We start from the raw sequence: 24,927 nt of genomic DNA on the forward strand, positions 1-24,927 counted from the left end.
AACAGTATGGAACACTTCACGAATTTGCGTGTCATCTTTGTGCAGGGGCCATGCTAATCTTCTCTGTATCGTTCCAATTTTAGTATATGTGCTGCCGAAGCAAGCACCCATTCTGCTTTTTGTGTCTATGAATTGATTACTCCATGTACCTCAAGTAAGTGGAATCATACAATGTATTTTTTTGTGACTGGCATAATATCTTCAAGGTTCATCCATGTTGTAGCTTGTGTCAGAATTTCTTTCTTTTTTAAGAGCGTGTAATATTCCATTGTATGGAGAGATCATGTTTTGTTTATACATTCGTCAGTCAGTGGACACTTGGGTCACTTTCACCTTTTGGCTATTGAGAGTAATTATGCTACGAACATAGGTGTGTAAATATCTTTCTGAGACTCTGCTTTCAATTCTTTTGGGTTTATATATAGAAGTGAAATGGCCGATAATTCTATTTTTAATTTTTTGAGAAACCGCTATACTATTTCTCACAATGGCTGTATCGTTTTACACATCCACGAACAATGCATGAGGGTTCCAATTTCTCCACAGGCACAACAACACTTGTTATTTATTTATTTTTTTCATAGTAGCCATCCTAATGAGTGTGAGGTGATATCTCATTGTGATTTTGCTTTACATTTCCCTAATGATCAGTGATGTTGAGCATCTTTTCTTGTGCTTGTTGGGCATTTGTATATGGGTCATGGGATCTTAAGACATCATTGCCAATTGAGGTATGCCATATCCTAATTGTAGGAAAAAAAACTAAAGGGGAGAAATGCAAACTTCTAAATCTATGGAGATGGAAAGTAGATTAGTGGTTGCTGAGGGCGAGGGGAGGGGCGGAATGGGGAGTGACTGCTAATGGGTACAGGATTTCTTTTTGGGGTAATGCAATATTCTAAAATTAGATAGTGGTGATGGCTTCATAACTGTGAACATACTAGAAAGCATTGAATTGTGCAATTTAAATGGGTGAGTCTTATACTTATGAAGTTTATCTAAGTAAAGCTGTCTTTAAAATGCTGCCTTTTGAACTATAACAGTAATAGTCATATAGCAAATGTTATTATTTATTAGCCAACTCTATTGAGTAAGAGTGAATGTTACAAATTTTTGGTGGATTTACATTCCTACCCAGAATTTTAGTCACTTTCTCTCTCCCTCCAGTTTCCTAAATCAGTTTTTATTTCTTCAGTCTGATTCTGTCTTATGTGAGTATGCTTTAGGTTCTTCTAACCAAGGAAACCTCTTTATTTCATTTGAGGGGGTAAGCAAACCTCCTTTGGCAGATATACTAAGTTAGACAGCTAGCCTGGGTATCTCTGGGCCTCACCCCATACCCTGCATATGCAAAGGCTGACGGGAGAGAAAATATCATCGTTGGTGGGTCTTCTCGGGAATAGGGTAAATAATTGCCTAAGCTGTGTTATGCAGGGCCTTAAAAGGTGCCCTCCCAATTCCCACACCTAAATGATCCCCTTTTATCTTCTGATGGCCTGAAGTCACACTATTATTTCCATAGCCCTGGGCTTGTCACTAAGGCATGAGGCTGGTCCCTAAAGGGCCAGGAAACCCTACCAAGACCCTGAGGGCTTTTGGGCTTAAGTCACAGACTTCCATGTATACAAAGAGGTTTTCTCAGGCTTTGCCCTGCATGCATCCAGCTTAGCAGGTCTCTCCTTGGTAAGTGTGGAGGGGTGTCCCTCTGCAAGCTTATTGAATTGGTAAGGAAGATAAGTGACTAAGAAAGCTGGAGGAAAGATGGCAAATAGTTTAAAGTTTAAGGTGCTAGCAACATATTTTGATAGAATTTGGTAGAGGGCTGTCAAACCCTTCTCTTCCAACAATGGTACTTCTATAGGCCTTAGACAATACCAAAAAGGAGTGTCACCCCTCCACCCACCATCTTTTTTGAGGCTTCAAAGAGAGGAAATGACTGCCCCAGGACTGCATGGCCAGTTAGTAGTAGAGCCAGAGCTTCCACCTCTCCTGCCTGTGCATTTCCACTCAAGCTCCACAGTCTGATCTAGCCCAGCCAGCAGCCTCCAGTTTGGGAGCCTCCATTATAAAGGAGGAGCCAGGACAGCAGACGTCAGTGCAGCCCTCTCCAGAAGGCCTCTGTCCACCCTTCCCCACATGTTGCTCCTGTACCTTTTTTGGAGCTAACTTCTCTCCTGGTTCGCCTTTTGCTTTCTCTGCTGCAGTCTCCATGCCTGCACCATCTGGAATTGTAACTCTGCTAAGGATCTTCATAACTTTGCCCACCTCCTCCGCCATGTTCTGCCTTGTGGGCCCACACCAACGCAGATTTACCAAGTACAGAGTGTTCTCCTTTTATTTATTTCTGATTGCTTAGGGAGAAAAATGTTGCTTCTCAGACTTTAGAATCTTAGCATTTAAATAGTGACAAAATGATTTGCAAAATCTTCTGTTTACCATGGTCACTCATGCTGTCCTCTGATTTGCATCATGGACAAAGTCTGCGGCTTAAACGGGTTAAGTACCTGAGCCAGGAGGGGCTGCTTCGTTCCCTTGGCCTCACAGCTTGCTCCTCTGCCGTGGCCCAGATCTTACTCTCTGAGGTCAGGAGCCCTAGAAAGCTCTCACTGTCTTGGAAAGTCTGGCCTGTGCTCCTTGTGCAAAGGAGATGCCCATTCCTCCTTCTCTGCAACTCTAACTCCCTTTCCTCTTTCTCTTTCCTCCTTCATCCTGTTCTTTCTTTCCTCTCTTCTTTGTCTGCTTTCCATCTCCAGATTTTTTCACCCTCGTGACCAAATGTCATCTGGTTAAGTGATTTTTTGCATGCAGATATGATACAGTTGGCTCATCTGTTGTTTGTGATATCAGCCATCTAGGAATGGCTCGGGCCAGGGCCTCGCTCAAGAAGCCAGGCTATTCCCAGAGTGAGAATCTCTTCCTCTTTATTTTACTCAAGAGGTTAAGTAATAGGAAGATCTTGTTGCTCCTTGACGCAGGAAACCCAAGCACCCTAATGTCTGTGCATGTTTCCACTTTTGCGTCTTCCTGCCTCCTCTCAAGCAGAAGTCTTAGACTGGCGGAACACAGACATCCCTCCATTGTAACGACTCCCATGGTGCAGTCTGATTCTTTGTTCGCAAGTTAGTGAAGGAGCATTTGAATTCTGTGGCTGTACCTGATTATCGTATCCATTGTACTATTGCATTGGTATACAGTATGTATGGACAGAAAGGTGTGAAGCAACCTCTCTGCTATTTGAACTTTCACCATGTTCATGATCTGTAGCCTTAGTATCTGTTGCTTCATATTATTTATTCTACAGATGCCTTGCTGCCCACCCCAACGCTCAAACCATTAGGACAGAGATATCTAGCTCTGCATACAGGATCTTACAATCACTAGGTGATCAACAGGGTTGAGCCAAATGAAATGTCACTGTTTAATCATGCAAAATACTAAGTGTCTTTTGACAAGGATACGAAGTATTCATTGCTCAGGGTGTCCTAATGCCATTGGCGGCCTAGTCCTCAGGCCTCCTTCCCAGTGCAGGAGGTTTTTATGCCTCCCTTCAGGTGTAAAAAAAACAAGCAAAGAAACAAACAAAAAAACTTCTAAAATGTCAAACCTGATGTTAGGTTATTAATTTTCATCAAGAGATGTACCTTTTTTGGAGCTAGCTTCTCTCCAGGCTAAAATCAGCTCCCTCCTGCAGCAGGAAAATCTCCCTGTGAAGACAATTTGGCATTACAAAGTTGCTTGGTGGTCAGTGGACTCAGATTATTTTAAAGGGAGTATTCTCAGATGCAGGGGCCTGTGTGGGAACAGGCCAGCCTGAAGTAGAAGGCCCCAGCCCAGCTGAGCACCTTCTCTAGCAAGCCCGCTGCAGAAAAGGCCAGTTTTCTCTGTGAGACAGCATGTGCCCCGTGAAGGTGATGAGAACTGATCAGATAATCTCAGGGTCATGGAGTGATCCTGAGGACAGCTCGATAATCTCAGGGTCATGGGGTGATCCTGAGGACAGCTCGATCTCCACTGAGAGAAGTTTACTACAGCCCATGGGGGAAGCCAGTGGGGTTAACTTGGCTGATTTCTGAAATCTCAAATAATCCACGATGGCTGTGGCTGAAACAAGGAAAAATCATCTCCCAGAATGTATTTTCTCCTCCCTCTCCACCCTCCTTCCTCTCCCTCCATCCCTCCCTCTCTTCCTCCCTCCCTTCCCCTTCCTTTCCTTCCTTCCTTCATTCTTGTATTCACTCTGTCTTTCTTTATTTTTTCTTCCTGGGGTCTTTTCTTATGGGGAGGGATTATAATTTTTCAATAAAATGCACATATTTTAAGTGTACAGTTTAATAAGTTTGACAAGTATAAATAAACTTTGACAAGTTTAATAAGTTTGACACTCATATAACTACTGTGTCAATCACCCCAGAAAGTTCCCTTGTACCTTTTCCAGTCAAATCCCTCCCCGAATGTCCATCAACTGAAATGATAAAGGAATAGATAAATAAAATGTGGCCTACCCATACAACAGAATATTATTCAGCCATAAAAAGGAATGAAATACTGAAACATGCTACAATGTGGATGAAGCTTGAAAACATTACGCTGAGTGAAAGAAGCTAAGCACAAAAGACCACATATTGTCTGGTTCCATTTATATGAAAGGTCCAGAATAGGCAAATCTATAGACAGAAAGTAGATTATTGGTTGCCAGGGGCTGGATGGGGGCTGAGTGCCAATGGGTATCAGGTTTCTTCTAGAATTAGATAATGCATAACTCTGAACATACTAAAAATCACCACATTATACACTTTAAACAGGTGAACTTTATGACATATGAAATGTATCTCAATAAAGCTGTTATTTTTAAAGAAAGGTATGGAGCATTCCTATTATCCCAGAAAGTGCCTTTGCACTGTTTCCCAGTCAATTCCCACTCTATATACCCTAGAGGCAACCACAGTTCTGTTTTGTTTTTTTTTTCAACATAGATTATTTATACCTATTCTAGAACTTTATGTAATTGGAATCATATATTTGGCATTCATTTGTGTAAGTCTTCTTTCACTCAGCATGATGTTTTTGAGGTTTGCCCATGTTGTTGTGACAGTAGTTTGTGCCTTTTTTCTTTCTTTCTTTTTTCTTTTTTGCTGTGTAGTATGACTTTACTACTGTAGTAAAGTCTATATTTTCTTATAGATGGTTTTAGCTATTATGAATAAAACTGCTATGGATATTCTTATACAAGGGTTTTCGTGGACCTGTGTTTATCTTTCCTTTTGGTAAATACCTAGAAATGGAATTGCTGGGTTATACAGTTTTGTTTTTAGTTTTGTAAGAAACTCATAGATCTTTTTCCAAAGTTTTTTTTTACCATTTTACACTCTCATAACAACATATGGGAGTTTTGATTGCTCCTCATCCTCACCAACATTCAGTACTGTCAGTCTGTCTAATTGTAGCCATTTGAGGCGATGTGTTGGAATTTTTAATAAATTCCATTTATTAATTTTTTTAATGGTTAGTGCTTTTTGTGTTTTGCCTAAGAAATATTTGCCACCTCAGGGTCATGAAGATAGTCTCCTGTGTTTTCTTTTAGATGACGTATTGTTTTAGTTTTTTGTTTAGATCTAGGATCCATTTCAGTTTAATTTTTTGTTATGATCTAAGAAATTGTGGTTCAGTTTTCTTCCTTTTGAATAGACAATTATTTCAGCCCATTTGTTGAAAAGAATTTTCTTTCCCCATTGAATTATCTTGGTATCTTTGTTGAAAATCAGTTTATATATATAATACATATAAATATATACAAAGATAATATAATAGATAATATATTATAATATATAATATAATATAATACAATAATATAATATTATATAATATATATAATATATATATTTATGGACTCTGTTTTCTGTTCCATTGATCTATTTGTGTATGCTAATACCAAATCTATGAACATGGTACATCTCTTTATTTATTTAGGTCTTCTTTAATTTCTCACAACAGTGTTTGGTAGTCTTCAGTACAGAAATCTTCCATGTCTTTTATTAAATTTATTCCTAAGTAGCATTTTTATTTTAATAGAGGAAACTGAAAGCCACAGAGGGGTGAAGGTGAAGTTGTAAATGGACAGATGATGGGCTGATGTTCAGAGTTGGGGCCCTATTAGGCACCCGAAATAATCACCAACAAGAAGCAGCTAGTCACATAGGTGGTCACTGAGTGCCCTCCATCTAGATATTAGAATCAAGCCAGTTCTCTGGGGACGTGATAGCCACGAAGTCTGTGTTTGCTTATTCCCCTCTTGCACTGAAATGAACACCTTTTTAGTCTTCCTTTTGGATACCAGATATACTACGTTGGTCAGGTATGGGCTAGTCCTACTTCCCATCCTGTCCTGAGAGAAACTATGATGCCTCCAGCTTCCAGTGAGTCTCCTTAGGCTATCCTCTGAGCGGCAGTGGCCAGTGACCTCTGCAGGGTCCTGGCTTGAAGAGCTGTGCTTTAGTGAGCTGAGAAATATAGCAGAATCAATCATATACTTGGTAAGTTAGAGGTAAAAAGAAATGAGAAGAGATGGAGCATAAGGAGGGGGCTGAATGATTTCAATGGCAGAGCACTGAAGTAGGGGCCACGAATTTCCTGCCTGAGGGTTGATCAGTGCTTTCCCACACTGCTTTGGATTTCCAGTGCCTTTCCAGTTTCAGTGTCTGGGAAGCCTTGCTCTCCTGGAATTTCTTCTCTTCCCACAAGGCTCAGGTGTTTGACTTTTCCAAGGGTCCTTGCTGGCTAGCTTGTGACTAAGATTTCTGTTTCTTATTTACACGAGTATCCTAACAGTATTGCTCTCCCATTTACATGCACTAATGAGGGAACTCCTGCTTCCTGCATCCAAGAGTGTCCAACATGCACATCTGAGAATCTCCTTTGGTCTCTATGTCACCTCAGTTTGGAGCCTTTTGTTTTCCCCTTGGTTGTGAGGTTGTGTAAGTGTGTGCATGTGTACACAAATAACTAGAACTCCTTATCTTTGTAGTTTTGTCACATATAGGCAGAGATCTTATTGATAATTTGGAGTGAGCCCATCAGAGCCATCCTGAACAAGGGAGAGTCTGAAAGGCATGCTGCAAGGAAGATGTAAGAGAACTGGGGTCCTCAGGAAATGCTTGGAGGCTTGCAAGACTGCCTAGAAGAAGGAGCACATATGTTCCTGATGTCAAATGGAGAGGCGAAGAAGCTGTGGGAAAAACATTTGGCTTAATGTAAAAAGCTTTATAGGAACTGTACAACCATGTAACAGGCTTCCTTGCCTCATTATGATGTCCATAGCCCCGGAATATACAAGCAGATGCTGTCAGAGATTCCTGCACTGGGCAAGATAATGTGACCTTCAAGATCCATTCAATTCTGTGTCTAACACTTTACCAAGAGTTGATGAATATTCTCCTCCCAAGAAGATGTCTCCAGGGAAAGGAGCACAAAGAAAGACATTTTTGAAGGTGAAATTTCAGGAGCAGTGACATCAATGTGGAGAGGTGTTTTGGCTGGGGACTTGTCATGGACCCTAGAATTAAACTGTAGCTGGTAAACAAGACCAGCCATGATCCATTCCACTAAATAGAAATGCCTTCCCCCATCAACATCCTCATCAATCATTTGTTTGGCTAAAGTGAGCTCTCCTAAACCAGTTTGGCTAGGCTTCCTGCTTCTTTGCATCTTCTAACCACGAGAAAGAGCCAGAAAGTGCGACATCAGGGCTGGAGGAGAGAGTGGGGGATGCAGCTGCAGGAAACACCTACTCAGGCACTTCGTGGAGGGAATCCTTCTCTCAGCATTAGCTTGGAGCCAACTTTTCTTTCTTTATGACTCAATCCCCGTTAATTAGAAAAGCTGCTCGAGCTTTCTTCATTTCAGTCAGAAGTCCTGCCCATGCCTTAGCTGTTGGTGCTGTAGGAATTTGCTCCTTTCTTCTTTAAGGTCTCATAGGAGACTTGTGTCTTCCAGACAGTTTTCTTCAGAGGGACCCCCAAGCCCTTTCCTGGTTTCTGTAGGTGGAGGATAGTACCTTTTCCTTGTGCTTTAGGTTGGTCCCACCATTAATTTATCTTCTCAAGATACATGTCTGGGGTCTTAAGTGGAGGCTGGAGATGAGGAACATATCACTTCCATCATGGAATGAGAGCATCCTGGGCCAAAGAAAAGAGCCTTGCGGTTGTTGGACACGCCTAAATTTGTTTGAATTAGTTCAGACACTAGGTAGCTGTGTAGTTAGTTTATTAACTCATCTGAGCCTCAGTTTCTGCATCTATAAACGTGAGATGATGACATCTCTTGTACTTGGTTGTTGAGATTATTCAAAGAGGTACTATATGTGGCAGCACCTAGTGTGGTACTTGGTTTTGAGTAGGAGCTAGATGAATGCCACCTCTCTTTCTTACTTTCTATCACTTCCTGGTCTTACTTTCCAATACTTCCTTCCAAGGTCTTCTTGGCAGCTGTTTAACGGGAACACTGGTGGTCCTAGGTGTAGAAGGAGCAGTCTTATTGGATGGAAAGTCTTGGTGCCTTTTAGAACTTTCAGAGAAATCCATAGACAGAGAAAGTGGCCACTGTATGCTATTCGAGCATGACCTGAGGATTGGATACTGGACTCCATTTGTTATTTGTTTACACACTACCCCAAAGTGGCCTGAAATTCCTTCCATTAGTCATTTCCATTTTTAAATTATCTTCTGGAATTCATAGATTCACATGGAGAAATAGTCTGTAGGCTGGAGCATAAAAAGCCATTTTCAAGGATAGAGAGGAAGGCCAGGTTTGTTGTCTGTCTCTCATCGAATAGCATATTGGAACCTTTAAAAATGAGATTAGTTGACTGATACCTTGGAGCAGAGACGCCATTATCTTTTTAAAAAATCTGGAGCCTTGAGTATGGGCCCTGTCTACAACAGGAGGTCATTAACATTTTTTGATGAACCAGTGAATGTCTTTTAAAAATTATATGATTCTGACACATGCTACAAAATGGATGGACCTTGAGGACATTGTGTTAAGTGAAATAAGCCAATCACAAAAAGACAAATACTATATGATCCCACTTATATGAAGTACCTAGAGTCATCAAATTCGCACAGACAGAAACTAGAAGGGTGGATGCCAGCAGCTGGAGGTAGGGGAAATATGGAGTTGTTTAATGAGGACAGAGTTTCAATTGGGGGTATGAAAATATTCTAGAGATGGATGGTGGTAATGGCTGCAGAACAATGTAAAGGAACTTAATGCTATTGAATTGTACACTTAAAAGTGGTTAAAATGGTAAATTTTATGTTATATATTAGCACACTGAAAAATTGTGTGTAATCTAATCCGTGTCCTAAATTTTAAAAATGTGGTATAATCAATTATTTCTCAATGTTAATACTGTGAATTAACATTCGTTAGATGTAAAACTATTGCTGGATTTGCTCACTTATTCAGCTGACAGTCCTCAGTGTCCAGCTCCATGTGAGCCCCTGAGCTCAGCATGAGAATTCAAAGATTCAGTCCCAGGCTTACTCTTCCCGACTTAGATTCTGAAGGTAAAGATGAAGTCCTGGCCCATAAACCCCTGATTCAATGAGTGAAGCTTGCACTCTGGCAGAGGAGTCTGCGGAAGGACTGATTACTTTCTGCTGGTTTTGGAGGCACACTTCGGGGGAAGGGGGTACCAGTTATAGTGGTTTAGCTGGAGCCTATTGTGTAAGGGGGATCACAGAAGGATGGAAAGGGTGCTGTGCTGGTAGGGCCAACCCTGAACAGAGTTGTGATGTTGTCAGGCAAGTCTGAGAAATGGCAGGAAATTTGTGGAGCTCAAGTGGGGCCCTCAGTGTCAGTGAAAATGAGATGGCAAGAGTACATCACAGTGACTTCAGAGTCCTCAAATATGGTGCCACTCACACCCCAGTCTCTTGTCAGCTAGTGATCTTGGCTCAGTTAAAAAAAATCTCTGTAATTCTCAGTTTTCTCATCAATAAAATACTTCTCAAGTTGACAGGATTAAATGAGAAAATCGGTATGGAGTATTTAACAGATATATCTGTACCATCTATATTTACATTTATATCTTTATATCTCTCTATATATATCATATATAGATCTATATAATCTGTGTCTATAATACATACACAAAAATAGGTCAGGGTGGGAAGACTCCGCAAGTCTGGAAACAAGCCTTGATTATTTATAGGTTTCACTTCTCTCTTTTCAGCGAGGGCTTTTTGGCTCTAGGGAGTGATGAGAACATCCTGGGTGTGTTTGGCACCTTCGGTCTCTCTGGCCCAGAGTATGGCTGTGAGTGTGGGACCCAGGGAGGTTCCAGGTGGAGCCTGGGGTGTTATGAGAGAAGGTGTTGAGGCTGTGGGATTAAGGCTGGCTCTTTCGTGAGTTACTGCATTGGGGTCCAGGTCAGAAGAAGTGCAGTCCCTTGGGAGAACCAGTTTGCTTTGTTGTCATGGAGACCATACTGTCTTGACTCAGACCCATCCCTCTTACTTCCTGGAGAAATAGGGAGGCAGTAGGGTCATTTTCATCAATGAAAGATGATGCATTCATACACCCACATGGGTGGCAAGTGTGAATGACTTAGTTGTGATACAGCCCAAAAAAGTGATTTGTCCAAGAACAGACATTGGAGGGAAGGGAAGGGTTGGAGCATAGTGAGGCTCTATTAGCCATTGATAACTCAGCTTGAGTCAGTTTATCAGATCTTACATAGTCATCTATCAGGACTGCGGAAGGCCAACTAGGAATAAACAAATATTAGGACCTTGGGAGGAAGGAGAGGAAGTCAGCATAGAAAGAGTAATGGAGGGCCTGTGAATTCTATACACATTCACTGATAATCCACTAATAATTATAATCACTGATGTTTATTGAGCACTTACTGTATATCTGCAACTGTACAAAGTATTTTATACCTATCCATCTTTATGGGCTTTTTCTTTGGATGGGAAAAAATTGCATCTTTATTTTTATCCATTCCTAATGGATATTTAGTATTTCCTTCAATTATGAGTCTAGGCAACAGACCAGAATGTTATTATCAGTGCTGTACTTTTGTCACCTAGGAAATCATAGATAGTGAATCAAAGAGGACTGGCACTGCAAATTGATGAAGGATCTAGGCTATTTTTTGGCACCTGGAGGTGTCATAAGCTATGTGGATACAAATGGCATTTTCCCCCTATTGCTTTATGAGCCGTGTCAAGATAACCACTGAGAGAAGATCCCTGGAATGCCGCCAAAGAGGAGGTGAAATGAGCAAAATGTTCAAGTTCTCATGTCTTTAGGCTAACAGGTTAATTTATTAGACTCATATGGAAGTCTGAAAAGGGGTCTGATGAACTAGTCAGTCTCATTTATTTGTTTCTTTGCTGATTTTACTTTTTTCCCTCTTCATTCACTCTTGTTATTGAGATATAATTCACATCCCATGAAAGTCAGCCTTGTATACAATTCAGTGGAGTTTGGTATATTCTCAAAGTTGTGTAACCGTCACCACTATCTAATTCCAGAACATTTTCATCACTCCAAAGATAACCCCGTCCTTCAGTATTAATTCCCTACCCCACCCCGGTCTCTGGCCCGGTAACCACTAATCTACTTTGGGGTTTATGATGTTTTGTAATTTTCATGGTACAAGTCTTACATTTCTTTTGTTATCTTCATTTACATTTAAGGGACATATTTGTCAAAGGACCTTTTCCAGCGAGGCACATTTTGACTGATCACCTTTGTTTTAGCAATGACATTATGATTTTTCATTACCTATGAAATGTAAGAGGATTCTCAAATTACTCTTAGTTCCCATGATTAACATTTTCATCTAATCCTCAAACTTTCACTTCAGCAATGTTGTCCAACGAAGTAAAAGCCATACGTCAGGGCCATATCTCATAGCTGTACTCTCTAGGGGTCAGAGTTCATGTAAATTAAGACAGTGTATCAGTTTGGAATGCATATGGATGCAAGTAACAGAAAACCCGACTTTAGAGGCTGATGCGAAAAAGAATTGTTTTTTCCTAGGTAGCAGAAAGTTTAGGGGTGGATACTCTAGGCTGCATCATTAGGAACCTAGGCTCTTTCTATTGTCTCATTCCTCTATCAATAACATAAACCTTCATCCTCAAGCCTCCTGTCTGATGGTCGCAAAATAGCTGCTATACCTCCAGGCCTCACATTTACGTTCCAGGCAGGAAGAAGGAAGAAGGGTGAAAGAATGAAGGCCTTTCTCTTAGCAAGTCCTTACCTTCTTATTTAAGAGAAGAAGCACTCCCCAGAGATTGGGAAAGCCAACCAACAGTGTCTGCTTTATATTAACTATTATATTTAATCTCTGTTTTAATTGACTGAGGTAGATAATCTTTTCTCTGTTTCACATATGCGGAAACTTAAAAAACTTATGTAACTTGCCCAAGGCCACACTATCAGTGGCAGAGATAAGACTAACAATAATAACATATTACATTTTCCTAGCCTATATTCCATCCTTGTACATAAAGCACTTTCTCATTCATTTATTTCAGTTGGGTGTCACCAAACCTTGTGAGATAGGCAAGGCAGGTATTAGAATGGCCTCATTTTACAGAAGAGACATTTGAGACCTAGAGAGGTAAATAATGACTTGCCCAAGGCACCCAATTGGCTACTTCCAGAGCTGGGATTTAACCTCAGGTCGGGTGTTCTATCTTCTAGACACATTGGCTGGGTGCGATCAAAAGGTACAAACTGAGTTCATGTGCTTCAGTTCTGCTAAGGTCCAGCCTTTCATGGCTTTTCTGGCCTTTCTCTTGCAGTGGTTGCGGGCAGGGGCGGCACGTCTGGGACTGTGAGTTGATGAGCCCACACTTTGTCTTGTAATAAATCACCTGCACAGAGGTGGCCTGCATCGCTTTTTTACCAGCTGTTTTCACTCCTTTGTGTATGTTTCCAGCTTTGCTTCCAGCTAGGTATCTGCTGCCCAAAGGGGAGTTTTCTAGACCTAAAAGTCAGATTTTATTCCAAGTATTATCTATCTTCTCTTTGAACACAGGTAATGCACTGGAGTGAATGTTTCCTGACAATCCAGCCTGATTATGTGGTAAAGGGAAGAAAAGAAAACTAAGTCCAAGTGAGTTTTCTGTTGGCCTTGATAGAATTAAATATGGTTTTTAAAAAAGCAAAATAAGATCCCTCAGCTCATCCATTTTCTTAAAGCCTATGTTTATCATGATGAATGTGGCTTTGAGTTCCAAATGCTGCAATCCATTGTGCTTGTCTATTTGCCGGAATTGGGGCTTCAAGTCTGCTCTTATATAAATCACTTACAGATCCCACTCAAAGACCATTTGGATAGAAATATGCCCATTTAAAAATAAAAGTAAGATGTTTTGATGTTGTGTTAAGTAAGAAAATGTTGATAATCACACAGTGAGCTGATTGGTATCATGCCAACGCCTTAACTTGGTCCTCAGTATCAAGGTCCTCATAGTAGGTACTCAGAATAGTCATTGAATAATTCTGGGAGTCAGGCCAACTTAATGAATTGATCACTGGACTTTTGACACCACAATTAGCCAAACAATTCAAAAATGTCTTGTGTATTCTCTGGTTATTCCATAACTCAAAATGAACTTTTAAAATAAACCATTGTCAAAGGAGTGTTGTAAATTAGGGGATGAAAGCCTGAATTCAAATTTGCTTTCATCAAGGAAACCTCATGTAGTAATAATCATTTCTTTCCCACTTTCACTAGTGGTCTGAAATGTGAACACCATTGGCTGCTGACATAAACAAGCAGGCTGCCTGCTGGGTTCCATTCAGCTTTTGATCAATGCAGGTCAAGAGGCTGCCTTGGGAGTTAATTACACAGATATGTGATGTGATGTGGCCGGCAGATCACTGCTGGATGTGAATCGAGAGGGAGAGTTTTTAAGCATTCCTAACCACTCACTTTCATGGATGCGGCAGAAGCAACCAGGATGTCTTCTCCATCTTCCCTTCTTCCAGGTGCTCAGGCTAATAACCTTGGAGTTATCTCGAGTCCTCTTTTATATTCCTTATCAGATCCATGAGCAAACCCTGTTGGCTCCACTTTGAGCATATATGTGTAATCTCACCACTTTGAACTACCTCTGCTTTGAGCTACCATCATTTCATACCTGGGCTATTGAAACAGTCTCCTAGCAGAGTGTCCTGCTTCTAACCTTGTTTTTTTATAAGCTACACTCATCATAGTGAGTCAAGGGATTCTTTTAAAAAATTGAAACTCCTCTCACTTCTCAAATTTTTCCAGATGCCCATCCTGCTCAGAGTAGATCTGCTCCCTCGGTCTGCCACTCTTCCCTGGCTTACTCCACTTCAGCCACACTGGCTTCCTTTATGTTCCTGGAACACACTAGGTGGGCTCCCATGTCCACGCCATTCCTACTGCCCGATTCTTCACTCTGCCTAGAACATTGTTCCCCAGATATCCACATGGTTCCCTCTCACATCCTTTAAATCTCTGCCCAGGTGTTTCCTACTCAGTGAGACCTACTCTGATTACACTGTTTAAACTTTCAGCAATTCTCTCATCCCTTGACCAGCACTCCTTTTGTACAATTTCAAGATTACCATTTCCATAGATTAGGAAGCGAATGGTGTTCCCTAAAATTGTCTGACTCCTGGCCCCGCTACTCTACTCTGGCTTTGTTTTTCTCATAGCACTTACCATCTTTTAGAAGACTACACAATTTTCTTTGTTATTTATTTTGTTTGTTGTCGACTTTTCCCCACCTGCGACCTGACTGTAAGTTCCATAAGGGTAGGAATTTTGTCTTTTTTCCACTAATATGTCACTAGTGTCTAGAACAGTGCCTGGTACATAGTAGGTGCTGAATACAGAATTGTGAATGAATAACTGATAAACTTGTTTTCCCCTTTTCAATCTTATAACTTTTATTTTTTAAATTGTATTATTATACTGACTAGAGCATCCTTAATTATGTTTAATAGAAGGAGTGAAAGCTATTATCTTTGTCCTTCCTGATCTTCAAGGGACTGCTTTTAACATTTTCCATTATGTATTAGGTTTGCTATAGGTATTTTTGTAGATTGTTTTTACTAAATTAAGGAAGTTTCTTTCTATTACTAATCTGATGAAAGTTTTAAAAAATTATTGATAGTTGTTGAATTTCATTGAATGATTTTTCTGCATCTGTCTACTGAGATTATCATGTGTCCCCTTTGATATATTAATGTGGTTAATTATATTGATAGATTTTTCTAATGTCAAACCAACCTTACATTTCTGGAATACCCAAGTTGGCCATTGCGGGGAATGAAAGCGGAGCATGGCACTCTTGATGAGCTGGGGAGACAAATGCAGGTATTTGGAGAGGCTAAAACAATTGGAATTTGCAGAACAGAGTTCCACAGAGAAGGATCCTATGCAGAGAAAGAATTCGAGAAATCTGGAGACTGTAACTGAATACCACATATGTGTAGGGTGAGGCTCTATGAGGTTGGTCAAAGGACAACTGGATAAAGGTAAACTTAATAATTCTAAGAGTTCACATAGGCCTGAGAAATATTCAAGTTCTGACCAGCTGGGCAAGAGAGTCATCACCGAATACATATGGCATTCATAGAGACCCCAGAAGGGTCAGCCTTAGTAGTCAGGCTAAACTATTTCTGGAATAAAGGCAGTGAAGACATGTCCAAACAAAGCTTAAGAACATACCTTGAGAGAATTAACCTAACCTGTAAGTAACCTAACTGCTTGTTAGAACAAAGTCTAATGCTCTTGAAAAAAAAGCAACAAAACTTAGCACTCAGCAATGTAGGATTCATAATGTCCAGCATTCAATAAAAAAAATTAGACATGAGAATAGGCAGGAAAATGTGATCCATAATCTGGAGCAAAATCGGTCAACAGAAACAGACTCAGAAATGACAGAGATGATATGATTAAAAGTCAAGGGCTTTAAAACACCTATTGTAAATATGTTCAAAGTCTTACAGGAAATGTAATGAGAAGTGTAAGAAAAAAAAAATAATCAAATGGATATTGTAGAGCTGGAAAAATTCAATATGTGAAATGGAAATTTCACCAGGTGGGATTAATAGCAGATTAGACTCTACTGGAAAACAGATCAGTGATCTTGTAAACAATAGTAATAGATACAGTCCACACTAAGGCACAGAATGATAGAAGAAAAAATGCCACCAGATCCTCTCTGACCTGGGGAAAATATCAAGCAGTATGTGTAACTATGTGTATGTGTAATTGTAAGGGGAGGGTCAGAAAAGAAATATATTGAGAGAGATCTAAGACATTCAAAGAATTGCAAGCAGAATAAACATAAAGCAGACCAAACCCAGACATATATCATCATCAAATTGCTGAAAATCAGTGATGAGAAAAATCATTTAAAATTTCTAAGAAAAGATACATTAAATATTGAAAAACAAAGGTTAGAATTACTATAGCTTTCTTGTCAGAAACAGTGTAATCCAGAAGACATTGGGACATTTTTACAGCATTCAAAGAAAAATAACAAACCCCTGTCAATCTAGAATTCTATATCTAGTGTAAATATTCTTCAAAAAAAATCTTAAATACACAAAAGTTGAGAGAATTTGTTTCCTGCATATATGCACTATAAAAAATATTAGAGAATGGTTCTTCAGGCAGAAAAAATGATACCAGATAGAAACTTGGATGTACACATAGGAATGAAGACCACTGGAAAGGGAAAATAGAAATGTTTTTCTCATTTAAAAATTTTCTTTAAAAGGTAATTAACTATTTAAAATAAAAATAAACTTTGTATTATGGAGTTTATAAAATATGTTGATGTAAAATGTAAGACAGCAATAGTAGAAAGGTTTGGAGAGGAAAAAAGAAAACAACGCGCCGCCCCCCCCCCAACATTTCCTTGACTCTTTTGCAAGTTGATTGGCTGAATGACCATTCTGGTCAATGAGGTAGGAACAGAAGTGGTGTATGCAATTCTTAGGAGATAAGAAGAGAGAAGGCATGCTTTTCTTCTCTCCCTCTTTCTTCTTCCTGCCTGGAATTCTGGCTAAAGCTCCAGCAACTATCTTGGACAAAAGGGTGACCTTTGTGTATTGAACAGTGACTTTTCCTTCCTTGGATAATGAAGGAGCAACAAGATCTAAGGAGCCTTGTCCTCTGACACCATAGATTGCCAGATCAACCCTAGATTGAGCCTTTTGGACATTTTATAGTGAGAAAAAGAATTTATCTTATAAAGCCACTGTTAGTTGGAGTTTTTCTCCAACCCAGAGCTTAACCCAATACTAACTAATACGGTTAGCTATTCGAAAGGGTAATGTAGTTGGTAAATCTCTGACAAGATGATCTAGAAAAAAGCAGACACAAATCATATGAAGATTTAAAAAGTGGACATACCATAAATGCAGCAGAGATTGCGATGATAATAAGAGACTTTGAGAAACTTATAGCAATAATTTTCATACTCAGAAAAAAATGAATTTCTAGGAAAAAAATCACCAAAACTAAGTTAAGAAAAAGTAGAGACTTGAGACAAATACTCTTACACCAGTGTCCATTACGACCTTATTCACAGTAGCCCAAATGTTGAAACAACCCAAATATCCGTTGATGAATGAATGTATTCTAGCCATACAATGGAATATTATTCAGCCTTATAAAAGAATGAAATTCTTACACATGCTATAACATGGATGTACCTTGAGGACATTATGCTAAGTGAAATAAGCCAGACACAGAAAGATAAATATTATATGGTTCCTCCTATATGAGGTACCTGGAATGTTCAAATTCATAGGGACAGAAAGGACTGGGAGTTATTGTTAAATGGGCACAGAGTTTCTGTTTTTGAAGATTAAGAAGTTCTGGAGATGGATGGTGGTGATGATTGTACAACAATATGAATGTACTTAATGCCATTGAGCTATACACTTAAAAATGATTAAAATGGTAAATTTTGTTTGCATTTTACCAGATTAATTTTGTTTCTTTTTAGGTGTTTTGGAGCAGGAGGATTTTTTTAGTATAGCTAGGCTTCCATGTTGCCAGAAATGGAATGCTGACCCTGACATTCCATCTAGGTTGATGACTTTTGCTCTGTCCTTGTTCTATCTTAGCATTTATATCGATGGAAGAAAGAATGCGTGCAAAAATATAGTTTTATAATGATCAGCCATTCGGAAGGGCAGGCATAACTTCTGTTCCTAGCAAAAAGCCTGTTAATAAAGAAGAGAGAAGCCCCTGGAATGCAATGACTCCACCTTGTCACCAGGAAGCAAGCCCTGGCCATTTTCTCTCATGACCTGGCAAGTGATGTCTACTCCAGCTTACTAACCAGCTTTTAGACCTTCTGGTGGGATGGCATCCATTTGGCACCAGGCTGTGAGCAGGGCTCCTAGGTAGAGCCAGCTCCTGCTGCCTGCCTTTCGGAGCCTCTACAGAAATGCTGTTCTTTCCTGGTGGCTTCTACCTTCAGAATCACCTGAGTCTCAGAAAATGTACCAGGAATCCACTTTGCAGCACCACACATTCCAGATCTCTGTGTAGGGCAGCCGCGCCCAGATTCCACATGAGAGCCTCTGCAGACCCAGCTCCTTCATCACGCCCTCCCTACCTTTTCAAGTGTTTCTGCCTCGTGACTTTGAGCCATGGTGCTGTCAGGCAGGGATGTGCCTGCATATGTGCATGATATCATTGGTTCTAGACAAGAGGTAGGTTTCTTTTTCATCCCAAGCACATTTTTGCAATTGGCCTGGTTCTACCTTTGGAAGTAGATACAAGTAGGGGAATCTGCCAGGGCTCTGTGCAGTGCCTTTTCCACAAGGGCAGCTCCAGGTACCCACACTCTGCCTCACAAATCTTCCAAAGGCTTCAAAGTCTCCTCTCCACATGGCCCCAACTTGCCTGACATGCTTAATTGCCTCATATTCCCTCTGCACTGCAGCCTAGATGGCCTGCTCAACCTCCCCAGCACAGCTCACCCCCAGGGGCCTCTCTCTAGAACATTTGTCTTTGTGAGTTCAGGTCACAGCCTTAATGCCCACTCTGTGTTGGAGTTCTCCAGAGATACAGAGCCAGTAGTATGTATCTACAGTAGATAGATGAATAGATAGACCTAGATTGATCGATCAACTGACCAACCGACCTACCTACCTATCATCTATCTACACAGAAATTTATTTTAAGAAATTGGCACACATGATCATGGGGGCTGGCCAATCTGAAATCTGCAGAGCAGGTGGCAGACTGGAGACTCAGGGAATAGCTTGTATTGAATCCAAACGATGTCTTTCAATCAAGTGCAGTTAACCTTTTAAACGGTGCTAGCCTCATTCTTTCTCTTCCGGCCTGGGTTGGGGTTCTGTGTCTTTCTCTGGCCCTTCTTTCTCTGTCCCTATGCCTCCCCCATAACCTTCCACCCCCTTTCCATGACATGCTGATTCCTCCATTCCCCTGATGGCATTCACTTGGACCAATGGGAAAAGTCATAAGTTCATTAGTCAGACAGATCAGGGTTCTGATGCAGTCAGCTTCATTCCTTGTTGGTGATGTTGAACAGGTCACATCAGCAATCTGAGCCTCGCTCGGTCTTCTTGTGAAATAGTAATGTGTGCCCACCTCATCACATGTGAAGTACCTGGCAGAGTGGACACTTCATTGACTTTGACTTCCTTTCCTCTCCATGACCAGGTGCTACCTCCTCCCCTCATGCTGGCCCCTCTCCCCAGCCGTGAACATGGATTGGAAGAGTCAGCGGTGTAGTAGTAAGGGTTCTCCTGAGAAATAGGACCAATAGGGTGTATATTTATAGAGAGAGATTATGGGGACCGGAAAGTCTGAAATCCACAGGGGAAGCCAGCAGGCTGGAAATTCCAGTGAGAGTCAGGGTTGCAGTGGAGTGAGAAGGCCGTCTGAGGCGGGATTCTTTCCTCTTGTAGAACCTCAGTCTTTTCTCTTGGACTGATTAGATGAGCCCCACCCACGTTATGGAGGGTGAGCTGTTTTACTCAAAGTCAACTGTTTTAAATGTTAATCACATCTAAAAATACTTTTACATAAACATCCAGATTGATGTTTGATCAAACAGTTGAGCACCATAGCATGGCCAAGTTGACACAGAAAATGAACCTTCACACCTGCCTTCAAGGTTCACCTTCAGTGTTGATGACTTATAATGGCTGGCATTAGTTGAGTACTTACTACAGACCAGTTACTGTACTAAGTGCTTTCTTTGACTTGTTTGATTTAATCCTCATAATGGCCACATGAAATAGATTCTATTTTGATTTTCAGTATATAGAGAAGAGAGCTTAGATTGAGAAAGGTTAAATAACTAGCCCAAAGTTGCACAGCGAGCTGTGGAGCTGGGGTTTGAAGCCAGGCAGTCCCACTGCAGAGCCCACTGATTGCACCTCACACAGTCTTGCTGCCTCTTGCAGAATCACCAAGAGACCCTCCCCACCTCCCTGGGCCCTACTGGGACTTGCAGGTCTCCAAGACATCTTCCCTCTTCTTCCCATGTCTTATCCCCCTTCTTTCTTGTTGGGGGCCAGGTAGAAGGTTTGTTGAATATAGCTGAAGTCCAGAATTGCACGTCGCCTGGTGTCTCTGAACTCCAGCTTGAGCGAGTGAGGAAGGAGACCGGTCATGTCCCCATCCTGGCAGCCAGGGCACTCCTGCATGACCACCATTCTTGGCTGGGCACTAATGGAGCCATACCTCCTGCAAACGGCACTGTGACCACAGGCTCAACTGATAAGGATTCAGGAGGAAGCCCAGCTCTGGGCTGTGGAGTCAAACGAGGTTAGCTCCCAACAGGGCACGGTGGCCTGGCTGTAGCGAGATGATTTACACAACTCCCGCCTTCTTGGGATACTTAGAGCAGCCCAGGAATGCGATTTTAGGCTGTCCTGGCAACACTGTTCTGGCCCTTTAGGATTAGTGTTCTTTCCTAATCTCCCTGAATTTCAGGAATCACTGATTCTGCCTTGGCCAGGCTGGCACTGTGCTTACTCGCTGCCCTGGGAACCAGCAGGCTGGCCCTGTTTCCTGATTCCTGGATGACGGGCTGCCTAGCCTTGGCCCCACCACTTGCTTACTGTCCTTTTCTAGGGTTGTTGCAGGAGCACCTAGCACCACACCCCTGTCCCCACTGAAGAACAGGGTGACACCGCAGGCCTAAATCTGCCTCCTTTCTGTAGCGGGTTGAATAGTGTACCCCTAAAAGGAGCTATGCAGCTCCTAAGCCAGTGACTGCTAGAGCCCTCAGAAGCTGGAAGAGACAAGGAAGGATCCTCCCCTAGAACCTCCAGAGCATGGCCCAGGTGATACCTTGATCTTGGACTTTTGGCCTCCAGAACTGTGAGATAATACATTTCTGTTGTCTTAAGCCACCAAATTTGTGGAAATTGTTATAGCAGCAACAGGGAACTAACGCATCCCTTAATCATGAATATGGGGTTCAGGGAACAAGACCAGCCTTGCCCTGGCCTGGGAGCCTGACCCTGGCCAGCCTGTGGCTTGGCTGCACAGGGACCCAGTACAAATGAGTGGGAGGGACTGGGTAGAATAGGAGTAAATTGGATAGAGCTGAGTTAGAAAGTGGTGTTTGGGGACTCATCTGGCTTAAAATCTTTCCTCTAGTATTTGTTGGCTAACCCTTGGTTTCTTCAAAGTGTAGTAGAGGATCAAATGAAATAATAAACAAGAAATGCCAAAACCAGAGGAAATGACTATAGTGGTAGTAATTATTATCAGGGTGGAGCAGAGAGAATAGCGGACTGGGAGGCCTGGAATTCTAGAGCACTTCTGTCATGAGATGGCTGTGACCTCCAGGACTCACCTGTTGTGAGAATCAAAGGAAGGAGTATAGGTGCAAGCCTCTTGCAAACTGTAAAGTATTTCACAAACTCAAGATATTTGTATTATGATTTACACGGTGATTATCTGTGTCCTCATGCATTTATACCCTAGTCCCTTTGTGCTTTTGTGTAACTTAACAGTGGGGGAGGGGGAGCAGGTGGTTTCCAGTCTACTTATCTCAAAGCCAATAATGGTTGTCACCCTGAGAGACTTCGTCTAACTTGGAGCTAAGGCCCTCCCTGATCGGGTGAAACTTCATGTGAGGGAGGGCAAGAATGAAATGATGAGGCCAGCAAGGCTTTTTGAGTTTGTATGAACACATTCTAATTCATGCTATATCTGGTGGAAGTTCTATGCATATCATAGTTGGAGAGAAAACCCTGCAGATCTGGCAGCAGCCTGGGTTGGATGGTTGGAGAAAGCCATTACATCTGTCCCATATCTGCTGGATTTCAGGCACCTTTTTGCTTCCTGGGGATCAAGGAGAAGGGACCCAGGATTCTGTCTTGACTCCTCTCCAGGTCTTGGCATTATGAGAAGTAATTAATCTCCTTTGTAGGACAGTCACCAAGCCTAATTGATTCTATTTTCCCTATCTATCCCCTTCCCACAGCAGCTTTCCCATCTACTACATGCCCCTTAAAGACTGAGATGGTGTATGATTGTGCAGCCATGGCCTAATGTACAGTGCCAGGCACGTTGTCCCAAGGGTGTATGGAATGACTCACACCCTAACCTGGAGATCAAGGAGGCTCTGGTAGTTTATAGGTTTCAACAGCTGGGAATGCAGCCCAACTGCTTCCTGAAGACATGTAAGAGAGAAGGAGGGGGCTGGGTATGTCATTACCGGTGTCTAAACAATCTGATGACTAATTAATTTACGAATGTTAAGTTACCACAAATGGCAGGTGGACCGAAGTGATTGGGGAGGAGAGGAAAAGCGCAGACAGGCCATCTTTCAGATTATTTAGGGAAACCAGGAAGAAGGGAGCACAATGTTGCAGTAAGTGGGGGAAATTTAAATGGTGAGCACCATCTCCAAGGGCTTCCTGTCCAGCTGGGTTGGTGGGCATAGAAGACAGTGGGGTGTATGAAGGACCACTGTGAGGCTTACAGAGGGTGGTGCCAGCATCGTTTAGAGCATCATGCAGCAGGAGTCTGATCTGGTTTTGAATCTGAACTCTATTCCTAGCCTTTGTATGACTTTGGGCATGTCATCCTTCAATCACTGGTTTTACCTCTTTAAAATAGGGACAATAGTAACCTCAGAGGTAAGAACCAGGTAGATCACAAGTGAAAGCATCCAGTGGTTTCTGACACTTACAACACATTCAGTCAGTGTAAGTTTATTATTATTATCTCACTGGCTTGTACAATGCACTCTTCTTAATCTCAGTTTCTTCATCTGTAAAAATGGAATATGCGAGAGTGCCTGGCACATAGCTGATGCTCAATAAAGATTTATTTCTATATTAACTTTTTAAACTTTTATTTTACAATGATTTTAGACTTAAAGTTGCAAAAATACTAGAGTTCCCCTATACCTTGCACCCAAGCTTCCCCTAAGTTAACATTGCACACAATCATAGTACAATGCTCAAAATCAGGGAATTAACATATGCACATTGTGATGCTATTAACTAAACTACAGACTTTATTCTAATTTCCCCTAATGTCCTTTCTGTTCCAGGTTCCAAATCAGGATCCTGTGTTCCATTTAGTTGTTATATCTCTTACTTTTCTCCAATGTGACAGTTGTTCATTCTTTGTCTTTCATGACCTTGACATTCTTGATGAGTACTAGTCAATTACTTGTAAGAAATATTTCTCAATTTGGGTTGTTCTGATGTTTTCTCATGATTAAATTGAGGTTATGCACTTTGGCAGAAATATCACAGTAATGGTGTACAATTCAGTGACATTTACTACATTCACAGTGTTGTACAACTGCCACACTTCCATCTAGTTCCAGAACATTTCCATTACCCCCTAAGGAAACCCCTTGCCTGTTAGCAGTCACTCCCCATGCCCATCCCCCAGCCCCTGGCAATCACTAATCTGCTTTCTGTCTCTATGGATTTGCCTCTTCTGGACATTTCCTATAAATGGAATCATACAACATTCTTTCCTGACTGGCTTTTTTTTTTTTTTTCACTGCTTACTGTTTTCAAGGTTCATCTCGGTTGCAGCATGAATCAGTACTTCATTCATTTTTATGGCTGAATAATATTCTATTATGTGGACAGACCGCATTTTATTTTATTTTCCAGTTCAACTGTGAAACCTGGTATAGGGGAGGGTAGGGGCCTGGGAGGTGAAAGAAGGAGGGAGAAGACTCCTGTGACACCAGGAGGTACTGTGAAGTATAGAGAGGAGAATGGCCAGCATTGGCATACTGGGTACTATATAGGACTATTTACACAGTGCAGACAGTGCTTATGGAAGCCACTGTGGTACTGCTGACTGGGCAGCAAATTGCTTTGAAAGTTTCATTTGTGGAAAAGCAGTTGTTCACGAGGAGGAGATGATCCTTAGATGGGAAGGGAAACTCACGAGCTGAGGCTGGGGGAGCTGGTTCTCAGTGGCACCAGCTTTCTAGGGGCAACCACGGATCCCTGGAGGCCCGCCCACCTGGCCACCAGAGGCTGGGGCTTAGACTATGGTGGTCGCCCCAGGGAGCACGCTCAGGAAGGGACTAGTGCCCACGGGGCACGCGCTCATTGCTTTTTAAGGGGCGCCTCCTTTTAGGCAAATACAATAGTTGCAAACTTCTATTTATGTAAAAGGTGTGCTGAGAGGGAGGGCAAACATTTTCATTTTCTCAACGTCGCACCCCAGCTGCTCTTTAACTAGCAGGTTCCTCTTAGATTTCCCAGAGCGGGTACGGGGACCGAACCGCAGGGACAGGCGGTCTCCTAACCGGCCTCCGCAGCCCGGGCCAGCCCATGCCGCCCCTCAGCGTTCCCAGCGGGCGGACCTAGAGTGGCGCTGCCCGGGGCAGAGGGTGGAGCCGCAGCGCTCGCCCGCCCCCGCCCCGCAGTCCC

At 41.8% G+C, this 24,927-nt stretch overlaps 1 non-coding gene across 1 annotated transcript; it reads right to left on the minus strand.

Annotated features, from left to right (window-relative positions):
* On the minus strand, positions 1-107 carry LOC112481649. The gene has a single exon (XR_003046985.1). It is a non-coding gene; the product is annotated as a U6 spliceosomal RNA (small nuclear RNA).
* Between the last annotated feature and the right edge of the window lie 24,820 nt (positions 108-24,927).

This window comes from Pteropus alecto, unplaced genomic scaffold (assembly GCF_000325575.1).
Source record: "Pteropus alecto unplaced genomic scaffold, ASM32557v1 scaffold44, whole genome shotgun sequence".
Lineage (NCBI taxonomy): Eukaryota > Metazoa > Chordata > Mammalia > Chiroptera > Pteropodidae > Pteropus > Pteropus alecto.